Below are 12,070 nucleotides of genomic sequence, written 5' to 3'. Positions count from 1 at the left end.
TCTTCCCATGTTCAAGTTAAACTTAACTACTTCAACACTGTTATGACCAAAAACAACATGAAGGGGTGTATTTGCTATCACTACTAGAAAAACAACCTTTTACGACGCTCATTGCGCGTCGTAAAAGGCTCAGATGACGCGCAAATGTGCGTCAAGGAAGGTCCTGTCATAAAGAGAGACGATGCGCATTTACAACGCGCAATTACGACGTGCGTTTACGACACTCAATGCGTATCAAGGAAGGTCCTGTCATAAAGGAAGACGACACGCATTCGCGTGTCGTAACCTTACGACGCACGTGTTAATGACACACAATGCGTATCAAGAAAGCCCCTGTCAAGAAAGGCCATGTCATAAATGAAGATGACACACATTTTTGCGTATCGTAAATTTAAATGTTTAAAAAAATAAATTTATATATTTATTAATTTTTAAATTAAAATTGCATTTAATTTCTCATAATTGAAATAAAATACTATATACAAAAAATACAATCGATTGCATGATATAAAATAAAATTTCATACTCAAAAAATAAAATAAGTTGCACAAATTATAATGTCATACAAAGAATCATTCAAATGTTAAACAAAAATAATAAATTGCTAACATGGGTTATACATTGCTATAAAACTAACAAATAATCATACAACTCTGTTTCTTACTGGAAAGGAATGCCAAACATGATTACAAGTCTCCTTTAATCTTGATTACTCACCTGCTTAAGTAGAATGCTGTTGTTGAGAAGGTTACCTAGCAACAGAGAAAAACACAACACCTCTCCCACAATCACAACATCATTTACAGAAAAAAGGTTGTCAATTACTTTCATTAAGACTTTCATTTAATCAAAAAAAAATATTAAATAAAAGGGTGGTGCTGACCAACAAGTCCTTAATAGGCTTTTCATTACCTGATAAAGAAGAATATCAGAAGCCATCAACACCGGATAGGTCAAAAGTCCAACCCCAACATTTTCATCCCCTTAAAAACAATAACAAAACAACCATCATTAATTTCAAAAAACAATCTTGAATTAGCAAATATTATTGAATTTTATTTTCATCAAAGCCCCTTAATTTTGTTTAAATAAAGACGCACCGCCTTACACGATTTCTCTTTGAACTAAATCATTCCGTTGAGCCAACAGATTGGTGTGGTAGCACTGAGCAGCCACATCAGCTCTACATGAGCACGAACATGAGATTGAACAAATACAAAAGCCTGTTTGTATACACACATTGTAAATTCAGTTTGCAACATTAAATTATTATTATTAAATTATTTTTAAAAAAAGACCTTTGAGGTGTCAACACCACATGCCAAATAAAGTGTTGCGGTTTCTTTAGTTGCTTTAGACAGTTGTTGGACATCATAAGGTAGAGTTATATGTGTTAATGTTACAAAAACAAATGGAACAAAGTGATGCATATATAAAATTATGATTAGTATGCATAAATCAGATGTCCTAAAATGCTTAGTGCACATACTGCATGGAGATCCACAATAAAGAATAATGTCTCATACTTATCCTGAAAGAAAAAAAAAACATATATATATATATATATATATATATATATATATATATATATATATATATATATATAAATAAATAATTGGTCTAATTCTTTAAACTATATAGAAAGATTTATACATTAATGAAACTGGTACCTGTAGTGATACCTAATTTTTTATTGCACCAAGATAATTCCCATGGTGTATAAATCCTGTTGGCTTGACACCAGACACAATTCTCTTTCTGTAAAATACATTTTTTGGTTCATAGATTTAGTTAAGGACACCTGGAAAGAAAATATAAAATAACAATTAATTGAGATTTAATATAGTTACTTTATAGAGGTGGAGGAAGTTTCTGAAATAACAGGTTCAGGGGTTGCAACACTGCAATAGCATCTTTGGCTGCTAACACCTCCAACAATTGGAATATGATTCTCTCGAGTCAAATGTAGTCTTCGTTGTAATTTACTTGAAGTACTATAGGACCTTTTTCAAAAAATCCGTTTATTGGATCATTTTTTGGGTAATGGTTATTTTCAAAAGTCACCTTTAGACTTTTTCAAGCATCTTCATCTCTCAGAGACAATATGTCAAACACATGGCAGGCATAAGACTAAATTTCAGAACTAAGTCACTGTACATGGCCTATTCAGCTCATCATTGTTTCAATGTTCAGAATAAAACTTCACTGGCAAAGATGATACAAAAAATGACATATGTGGGTAGAGAGATATATTTATCAAGAAATGGTTAATTGAGCTACAAAAAGTGATGTTCACCTTAGGAGTAGAAACATTCTAATCTATCAGCAATTAGCCATTGCCCTACTCCAATTGTTAGCATAACCTGTTCAAGGAGATGAATGCAAATAGGTTAAGTTTGGATAGTAGTGGGAGCAGTAAGTCATCATCTTAGGGATCAACTATACTTGTTATATGTTCAATCATTACTTACTGGAAAAAGTTTATTATGAAGCCTCTGGTGGCTGATATCAGCACCTCCAACCTCCCACCCAACCAAAGTATAGTACCTTAATTGTTGAAACCGTGGTAGACACTTCTCAACTGAGTTATTTATGCCTGGAATATGGTCACTACCACGAACTACATAAACTATACCATGCTCATCAACTGCAGCCATTAATAACTTTACCTGCATTTGAAGAACATCAAGAAAATAAACATATAAAAAAAACTTAATCAATCGACTAACAAGAAGACTTACTAGATTAGTGATTTTATCTATATCTACAGTCCCTTCATATGTGATGTTTATACATTATTTGCTGAAATAGCTTCTTTTCCTCGCTGCTTATACCTGACATACAAAAAATTGATGTAAATGTCATGTTGTCTACATAGTATTTACAGGGTGTTTGGATATGCATTTAAACTAAATAATTAGTTATGATGTGTTTCGGGAAAAATTCTGATTATTAAGGTCAAAATAATCAGATTTGGAACAAAATAAAACCCACAAATGGAGAATGAATGTAAATGGCATACAAGAATATCATCCAAATTGATTTATTTCAACCTTTTACAAAGTCAAAAGTATCAAAACAAAATAAAACCCACCGATATTAGAATATTAATGATCTATCCATTCATGTAAATGTACAGAGACATGCTCACTCTCAAGAGCCATGTGATGCTTATGCACAAAGTCAACAGGGTTTTTGGGCCAAGGAGGAAGCTTAACACAATCTGAAAAGTAAGCAATAGAATCAAATTACAACCCTTTAAAAACAGAAAAAAAAAAAAAAAAAAAAAAAAAAAAACAATTAAAGTCCACCTAGCTTATCTCCAAGTTGTGTGGTACCAGAATCAATTAATAATATCTCTGGAAGGTAAAACACCTCAAGAACCTAAGACAAAAAGAAAAGCAGGTTTTATTATAAATTTTGGCATAAGAAGCCAAAACCTTTTTTCAACAAACAAAAGATCAATTTTGTAGTTTTGGTATGTATTCATACCAGTTCCTTCACGTCACTCATGTCCTCCATAACATCATTCCAAATAGCAGGAATATCTAAAAACATCCTGTCTGCATGATCAAACTTTCCAACTTGTAATTGAATTAATAGAGTGGTAAATGACTCCACTCGTATGAGGTAATACAAGACCTGTCACAAAGAAGAAAAGTTTAGTTTTACACTTGCACATTGTCGATTGAAAGGGTCATAATGTCTAAATAAAGCCCCCTTATGTTGACTATTTGAATCTTCACATATACCCCAAGCAAGTGAATTTATATCAGAAAGCATGGGATAGCTTACAATACTACTTACAGCTCCACCTGCACAGAAGATTCATATAACTTGCATCTTAAAATCAACATAAATTAGGTTTTATCATAGGATAAGCAATTAAGATTGTTAGATTGGATGTTCACCTTTGACTAGAGGAAGAAGTAACCCTCCATGGTGATATGAAAGCAATAATATAAGTTCCCTGATTGGGGAAAGGAAAGCTTCACGGAACTGTGCCAGGTTTGCTAGCAATCGAGAAGATTCCCATTTTTGCAATTGCACAATGGCAGGGCCCTCTTCACCAAAGCTATAAGTCATGACGCTTCCAATATCTTTGACTCGTATGGTCCAAAATACCCATGACTTCTCATCACTTTAGTTATTGGGTTTCATATCATGATAAAATTCTAGAAACCCTATCTCTCCCTTCCAAAATCAGAGATTACAAATCCATATTACTGAGGATGAACTAAAGATGGTGGAGATTTTGCCCTAAATCAGTGGTGTTAGAGGAAGAAACAGAGGAAAAGGTAGCGAGTGTCGCTGGAGAGAATGTAGATGAACGATTATAAGCACATCATACCTTTGTTAAACCGAAAGAGAAGAATCGGACCTGCTTCTCATTCAATCGAAACTATGGGTTTCATATCATGATAAAATTCCAGAAACCCTATCTCTCTGCTACAATGGTTCAATCCTGCATTTTGATTCCGCCACAACCACCACAATGGTTTTGACTCTCGATTCAGTATAGGGAATAAACCATACAAGAGCTATCAAATAACCCTTGGAGTGAAATTGAAGAAACCGTGAAGATTTTAGTGGATAGATAACAACGGTTTTAGTGAAGAGATGAAGAGCTGGGGAGGGGACGAAATTGATTTCTAACTAAAAAGAAAAATCTAATTGAATAGATAAACCTATTAAGGTAGCGGCCAGGGATGTGAGATGGGACGCAATCACAGGTGTGGTAGAAGAGTCACATTCGTAGTCATCAGTGCGATGGAGGAGTCGCACACCCAATTGAGAGTGAAACGATTCTGTTATAAGTATTAGCTTATCGTTGGTCGATTTGTAATGAGGAAGGTCTGACGTAGCTGGAGGAGAAGTGACCAAAGGCGAAGCAAGGTGAATCGTCCATTGTTTCAGAGCTAAGAGAGATGAGAGATTGTTTTTGTTCTTGAAAAAAGCCCTAGCAAAAATGGTCACAACGATTTTGTGGAATTTTGTATTTGGTGATGTTTTGGGATTTTTTTTTGTGCGAGAAAAGAGGAGTGGATATGATATTAGGGTTTTTTGGGTATTGATCAGTGAGGAGAGGGAAGAACGATGGAAATAATGCAGAGGATGAACGAGATGTTTGATGATACTGAAGATGAAGATGAGGGACCTAGGGCTTTTTCTTGCTAAGTAGAAGAGGCGGGGGGATTAACTTTTGGGATTCAATAGGCGGGGTAATTTTTGTGGATTTCATTTCCCGCCTAAAACGCGTGTTTCACTTAAAAATTATAAAGCGACACCTTTACATGACACACATTTTATGAAAGGCGCCCTCCGCATTTTTTTTCTTTTCTGACACTAATTTTAGGGCGCACACAAATGCGTGCCCTCTATCCTTCAAATTTTGCAAAACTGACATTATCTTTTAGGGCACTTCAAATGCGCGTCGTCTATCAGCGAGTGTCATTGTTTGCGCGACATTAAAGGGCTGTTTTCTTGTAGTGTATCTACATAAAGAAATATTTATGAATGTAAATAATCGAATTAATAGGGTAAATGTCACTCCTTACTTATGGATCCTCAAATCATCTCATTTATAAAACATCAAGAATAACTAACTATGAACATCAAAAGAATAAAATTATGTCACAATTCTACTCAAGCATAACATCAAACGGGTAGTGTGCGATTATTATTAACTTAAAATGGTTCCTAATTCATTGCCCATTATTTTCAATTTTTAAGATTCATGAATAAGTTAAAACAAACAGTAGTTTTATATTAGGATTTATATTATATTACCACCAAAACACATCAACAATAGATAGCCTTGTTCGAATACACTAGTAAATGTGGAAAAGATAGCAGGGCCGGTCTAGACGGTAGGCAACCCGGGCGACCGCCTAGGGCCCACGACTCCAAGGGGCCCAAAATTTATGGGTTATATAGTGTACATATATAAACCAAATATTACCAAAATGATTTTTAGGGCCTAAAGTTTGCAAACTCAAACTAGCTCAAAAGATAAATAATTTGTCTTGCTTGTTATTGCTAATTAAACATGTTTATAGTGAAGAAAAAATGATATTTTTTTTAATCTTTATTATATTTGTCTTTAAGGGGCATTTTTTCCTTTTGCCCCGGGTCCCATATACGCTTGGACCGGCCCTGAAAGATAACATAATAAAAAACTGATTATCAATGATAGTTTTATCAAGGAGGAAGTAGATAAAGTGATCGTATCAAGGAGAGCAAAATCGGAATTATGGGAGTGTTTTGGTATGAGCCGGTAGCAAGGTCGATATTCACATAATCATAAAATTCAACAACCAAGAACTAAAATAAGCATGATTTACTCCGAAAATCACAAACCATATGCAATTATCCTTACGTCTGTAAAAAAAAATTAAATAAATAAATAAATAATAATAATAATAATAATAATAATAATAATAATAATAAGATGAAGTTAGATAAGTAATCTAAAATCAATGGCAAGAGAATTTCAATTATTTGCCACAAATGGAATCTATCTTTAAAAATGGGTGATTCACTCGGGTTGGATGTATATATTAAGGGAAATCCTTCTCTTATGCATTTTAACTTTGGATACGATTATGATTTCTTTCTTACTATTGAATTCAAAATTGATTGCTGATATTTTAGGATATGAATTCAACGTCATCATTGATGACTGGTATAACAGAAATTGACAACTAAGAGTAAAGGGGTATTTCCTAATTTAATGTGAATATTTGAAGTATTTGTAATGCTGAAAATCAGGAACTCGGATTGTAAAGGCAAATGAAAATTTTCACTTAGACATTTTGGGCGGGAAAATTAGTTTGGGGGAGGTCTTAGCAATTGTCACGTGACAATTAGATACTTATTTATTAATTAGGATTGAAGATTACTAACAATATCTATTATGATGTGCTACTCAATTATAGTTCAACTAGAAATAACATTAATTTATTTTGAACAAGAAGTCATAACACCGCTACCAATAAACACACCAAAACAATAAACATCAACTTTATTTGGATAAATACCAATTATATTGGCCTTACATGGTCTCGTGGAAAAGTTTTTTTTTTTTTTTTTTTTTGGAATTACAACATCACATGACCCACCCAATATAAAGAATTTCAAACATTATCTATTTGGAACCCTCGTACTCGTGACACCAGATTCCGAATAAGTCTTTAGAATGTTGTACGGTACAACCCCAACTCCATTCTTGTTCTTCCTACTCTCATCTGCATTCCTCCCATCAATAATCCCTTCCAATTCATTCAACATCCCTGCAAATATTTCATAATTAAGCAGCTTTTATCTACCGATTTGCCTCAAAAGCTGGTTCACACGTCTCCCCAATATACTCATTCTCTGTTGAACGATTTGATAAAACATCCAAAACCACCATAACGTCTGAAGCTTGAACATGAGACGGAAATGCAGACACAAGTTCATCTTCAGACATACACTTAAAAACCTTCCAGTCATCATCAGTCGGATCTTCACATGGAATCTTCACTCGGGCAATGGTCGGCCTGTTTGGAATGTATCCTGCAAAGTCATACTGCCCGAAGTTGACCGCTACATGCTGACCGGAAGCTACCCAGATGATTTTTCTCAAAAATTACGATTAAATCATTTGGTGTTTTGATAACTGGCCACTAGGGTTCGTCTTTTTTGTCTACGTGTCCGACTGTTCTAATGTCTGTCCACAATGCTTGAAGCTCTGAATCAGATTCTACAAGAGTCTCTTCTGGCTAGTAATGGTTGACATTTGTCAACCATTACTACCCAGAAGAGAATCTTGTAGAATCTGATTAAGAGCTTCAAGCATGGTGGACATAGATTAGAACAGTAGGGCACGCAGACAAAAAAGACGAACCATGGTGACCTGTTCTCAAAAGACCAAAAGATTTAATCGGAATTTTGACAGTAGCTTCCAGTCACCATGCAACGGTCAACTTCCGGCAGTATGACTTTGCAGGATACATTCAAAACAGGCTGACCATGCCCGAGTGAAGATCCGACTGATGATGACTGGGAGACATTTATGTGTAGGATAATCTTTGATGATTAGCTTTACACCATGTGGCGAATCTGAATCTTCTGCAGCCATGCATGCCCCTTGCAATAAGGTCATCTGTAATGCTTCATGATCAAACCGCCATTGTTGACCATACAATCAAACTCAACTCAATGCTATACTTTCCTACAGAATATGTGAGAGCTTCGCGAGCCAAAGCATTGATCTCCAATGTATATGGGAAATGAGGGCGTAATAGATTATGTATCGGGTGCATTTTCGTAAGTTGACGATTGGTCACAATTATATATGGTTCAGTGCAACAGTGTGTTCTCAACCTGACAATTTGAAATCAGACTATCTTAAAAAAATAACTTTTAATAAGATTATGGTTGATCACTTCAAATCTTAAATAAAGGATGTGTGGCTAGTTACTTACCAGTGATCACTTAATTACGAGTTGATGGTAACCACTATCATGAACAAGAGCATGGATAATTAGCAAGCTTCCGTAGCCAAGAACCTGTTGCATCCCAATATGGAGTGAATACTCGCTTCGATTGAGGTTTACCATTGCCAGGTTGCCTAACAAGCTCGATTGTCAATGGTCTTAATGTTCCAGATGACATAAGAAACATCAGCGTTCTTGATCCATATGAAGTGGTTCTGAAATTTTTTTGATCTCTAACTTTGCGCCAACACATCATGATAATCTATAATGAAAAGCTTCTTGTTCTCTATTGCCTGCATACGACGTAGGATTGACATGGTTGGTTAATTTTCACGTGCATAAGCCTGTGATCTCTTTGGTTATTGCCCATTCAGGTGGACCATACACCTCAGGATCAAGTTTACTTTGCAGTGGCCATTCTAGTTAGTTTCTTTAGGGTTATTGCTAAAACCCTAATTTTACACAAAATAAAATTAGTTCAATTTACCCTCTATCCGGCTAACCCGACTTATGAGGGGCTGACTGGGCGCAGCTGCAACGTCAGCGACTACTCCTTCCACAGAAAAGAAAAACACAAGGCAAGCTCGAAAGGGGGTGAGGTGATTTTTCAACCACAATGCTAAATGGATTTTTTATTTCTTATTTTGGAAAAACTTCATTCTTATGTTGTGTCATTATAATCAATTTATTTTTTATATTAGTTTTTTTATTCAAGTCTTAAAAACCGAAAATTGTATTCAGTTGGATCATTTACCGGTAATAGGTTATCATACTTTCAAAAATTATATTAATTATATTAAAATTTACACTTTCGAACCATATTTAAAAATTTTGATATAATTTTATCCAAAATTAAGATTTTTACATTTAAAAAAAAAATTAATATGTTTTGTTTGTTGTATAAAATCATATTTTTACAAAAAAAAAAAAAAAAAGTATTTTTTTCACATAAAAAGCCTTCTTTTTTCTATATATTCTTTTTAAATAAAAAATATTATGTATGCGAAAAGACCTATTTATAAAAATATTTTTTATTTTAAATACCTATTTATAAAAAGGTAGTAATGTGAATATGAGTAAAATACACTTATGTAAAATACGTTATTATACTTATACATACCTTAAAAAACGTTTATAAAATAGGTAGCTATTATACTCATACATATCTTAAAAAACATTTATATTCATTTTAAAAAACGTTATATACAATTTTAAATATATAAATACCATTAAAAATATATTTAAACATTTATATTTAAATTTATTTAAAAAAGTATTTGAAAATATATGTACATAAGGTAAATAGCACAAAAGGCACTCAGTTTATACCAAAATTTTAATTTGACACTGTGTTTTTTTATCACAAATTTGATACTGAGTTTTCCAATTTGTTGCAATTCTGACCACTTGACCGGTCAACCAGGTTAAATGCTGACATGACATGATGACGTAGCATTCTGACATGATATATATATATATATATATATATATATATATATATATATATATATATAACTTTTAGTATTGATGAAAAGACTTTGATGCAATTAATAATTTTAAGTAAATTACAGTTTTTGTATGTGGTTGACATGAATTTGCAGGTTTAGTCTTAATTTTGAAATTTAGATAACACTTAATTTTATGGGTGGCAAATACTTTGGTTTTGGGGTGGTTACTAATCTAGCCAAATTAAGAAAGTCATTAGCAATTTATAGTTAAAAATTAGTAAATGTCAAAATATAACCCACAAAACCGTAGGTTTCGATATTCGTCTACTGTTTCGCCAAATCGTATACTGTTTCGTGTTTTACAAAACCGTAGGTTTTTTAAACCTACGGTTTCCCAAATCGTAGCTACGGTTTTGGGTGAAAAAATACATTATTTTTTTTTTTTAAATCTACTGTTTTGAGGTTTTAAAAAACCTACAGTTTTGTATCCTAAAAATGAAAAAAAAAATAATTATACAAAACATAAATTAATAGACGATTTGGCGAAATAATTGTCAACCTACAGTTGACTACTTTTTTGTGGGCTATTTTTGGCTAAGTGGTTTTTTTTTGTCTGTTTTTTATTAAGTAATTAAAGATTTTGATTAGATTTGTATTTTCTCCATTAATTTTGAAATTTAGATAATACTTAATTTTATGGTTGGCAAATACTTTGGTTTTTGTCTTTTTCTAATTACCATCTATATTCGGTTATCTTCCTGGAAAATGATGATGATGTCTATTTATTGTCTTCTTCTTTTTACATTTTTATTAAACTTAAGTGACTATTTCTGTAGATTCGGAAATGCTCCCTGTAATATCTTCCAACCCTACATAATGGTATTGCCGGTAACTGAAATACAGACTAATTTTCCAACCATATGTATTAGCGGTGTAAAATTTTCATATTAGGACAATACCTGCGTAATTGTGTCAACCACATAACCCAAAATTTCAATTTACTATTCATTCTTTATGTAATTCTTTTAATATTTGAGTTTTCATCAAAAACAAATCAATTTGTAATTTATATAAATTGTACATTATATATTAAAAAACAATATGTGAATAGTTTCTTCAATTCATCACGCGTTGGAGAGGTGACAGATTAATTTTCGGCCAAAAAGCATACGAGGAATGCATATGGGGTGTGTGGCCCATGTGGCGGAGTGACCTTATCCACTCGTTGCATCTCCTATTACTTTTAAACTTGGAGATTAATTTATTTATATCTTTAGAAAGAGAGAAATGTTTTAATTTTCTTTTCTTTATGTAGATTATGACACATTTGACTTTTTTTTTTTTTTTTTTTTTTTTTTTTTTTTTTTTTTTTCATTTTTTACAAGTTTTCTCTAATGGTGCCAAGACCATACTCCCATTCATTTACAAGTTGTTAAGGCCATTTACATTTTTTGGTCGTCATAAAATCAGCATAGACACTTACTAGGGTCAACCGAGGCTGCATAAAGCTCCAAAAGTAGCGATTTTCCGAGCAGATCTCCGATGTAGTCAAAGGCTCTGTCAAAAGAAAGGTTCGATAGGACACCACGTCCGTCAAATTTGCCGATTGAGGTTTTGTAGGAAAAGCTAGGATGTTAAGAAAGAGAAAGGATGAAGGGCTTCCGATATTGTCAACAACCCCATTTCCGGGGATAAGATTCTTCTTCCCTTGTGTGAGTAACCCTGGAGCAAGGCTGTGGTGGTGGGAGAGGTTATTGAATTGAGCTTTCAACATGCTTGTGAATTAATATTGATGTACAAAAACTATCATGCATGCCTCCTTATATATAGAAGAAGAAGAACAAAAAGACAAAAAGAAGAAGCGCTTAATATATAATAGAAAATTATTAAATTACAAAACTATCCATATCGACTAATCGTAGCTAGGTTGTTTTAATTTCTACTTTTATACATTTGCCTGTTCACTGAAAAGTCTCATGTTTTTAGTAAGTTATATTAGTAGTTTATAGTACTTAACCTTGAAAATGAAGTATAGATACTACAAGGACAAAGACCATTACCGGCGATAAAAGTCGCCGGTAAAAGTCACAAAAGTCGCCGGTACTGATAATAGCGGCGACGCGTCGCCGGTACTGAGTTGCC

At 33.3% G+C, this 12,070-nt stretch overlaps 1 long non-coding RNA gene and 1 pseudogene across 6 annotated transcripts; both read right to left on the bottom strand.

Annotated features, from left to right (window-relative positions):
* Positions 1–534: 534 nt before the first annotated feature.
* LOC111887850 (uncharacterized) lies at positions 535–5,194 on the bottom strand. 6 transcript variants are annotated; one of them, XR_008232274.1, is made up of 12 exons: positions 3,912–5,194; positions 3,493–3,815; positions 3,312–3,384; positions 3,095–3,223; positions 2,742–2,834; positions 2,472–2,669; positions 1,851–2,363; positions 1,671–1,758; positions 1,299–1,531; positions 1,101–1,223; positions 913–983; positions 535–752 (listed from the first exon to the last, which is right to left on the bottom strand). It is a non-coding gene; the product is annotated as an uncharacterized LOC111887850 (long non-coding RNA). The 6 variants fall into 6 exon arrangements; XR_008232278.1 differs by having other exon boundaries at positions 1,109–1,223; XR_008232275.1 differs by having other exon boundaries at positions 1,101–1,531; positions 1,851–2,205; positions 2,297–2,363.
* A 1,738-nt stretch (positions 5,195–6,932) lies between these two features.
* On the bottom strand, positions 6,933–7,849 carry LOC111887863 (linoleate 13S-lipoxygenase 2-1, chloroplastic-like; annotated as a pseudogene).
* Between the last annotated feature and the right edge of the window lie 4,221 nt (positions 7,850–12,070).

Source organism: Lactuca sativa, chromosome 1, assembly GCF_002870075.4.
Source record: "Lactuca sativa cultivar Salinas chromosome 1, Lsat_Salinas_v11, whole genome shotgun sequence".
Classification (NCBI taxonomy): Eukaryota; Viridiplantae; Streptophyta; class Magnoliopsida; order Asterales; family Asteraceae; genus Lactuca; species Lactuca sativa.
The sequence above is the reverse complement of the archived record's forward strand: the minus strand, read 5'-3'. Positions and strand labels throughout refer to the sequence as shown.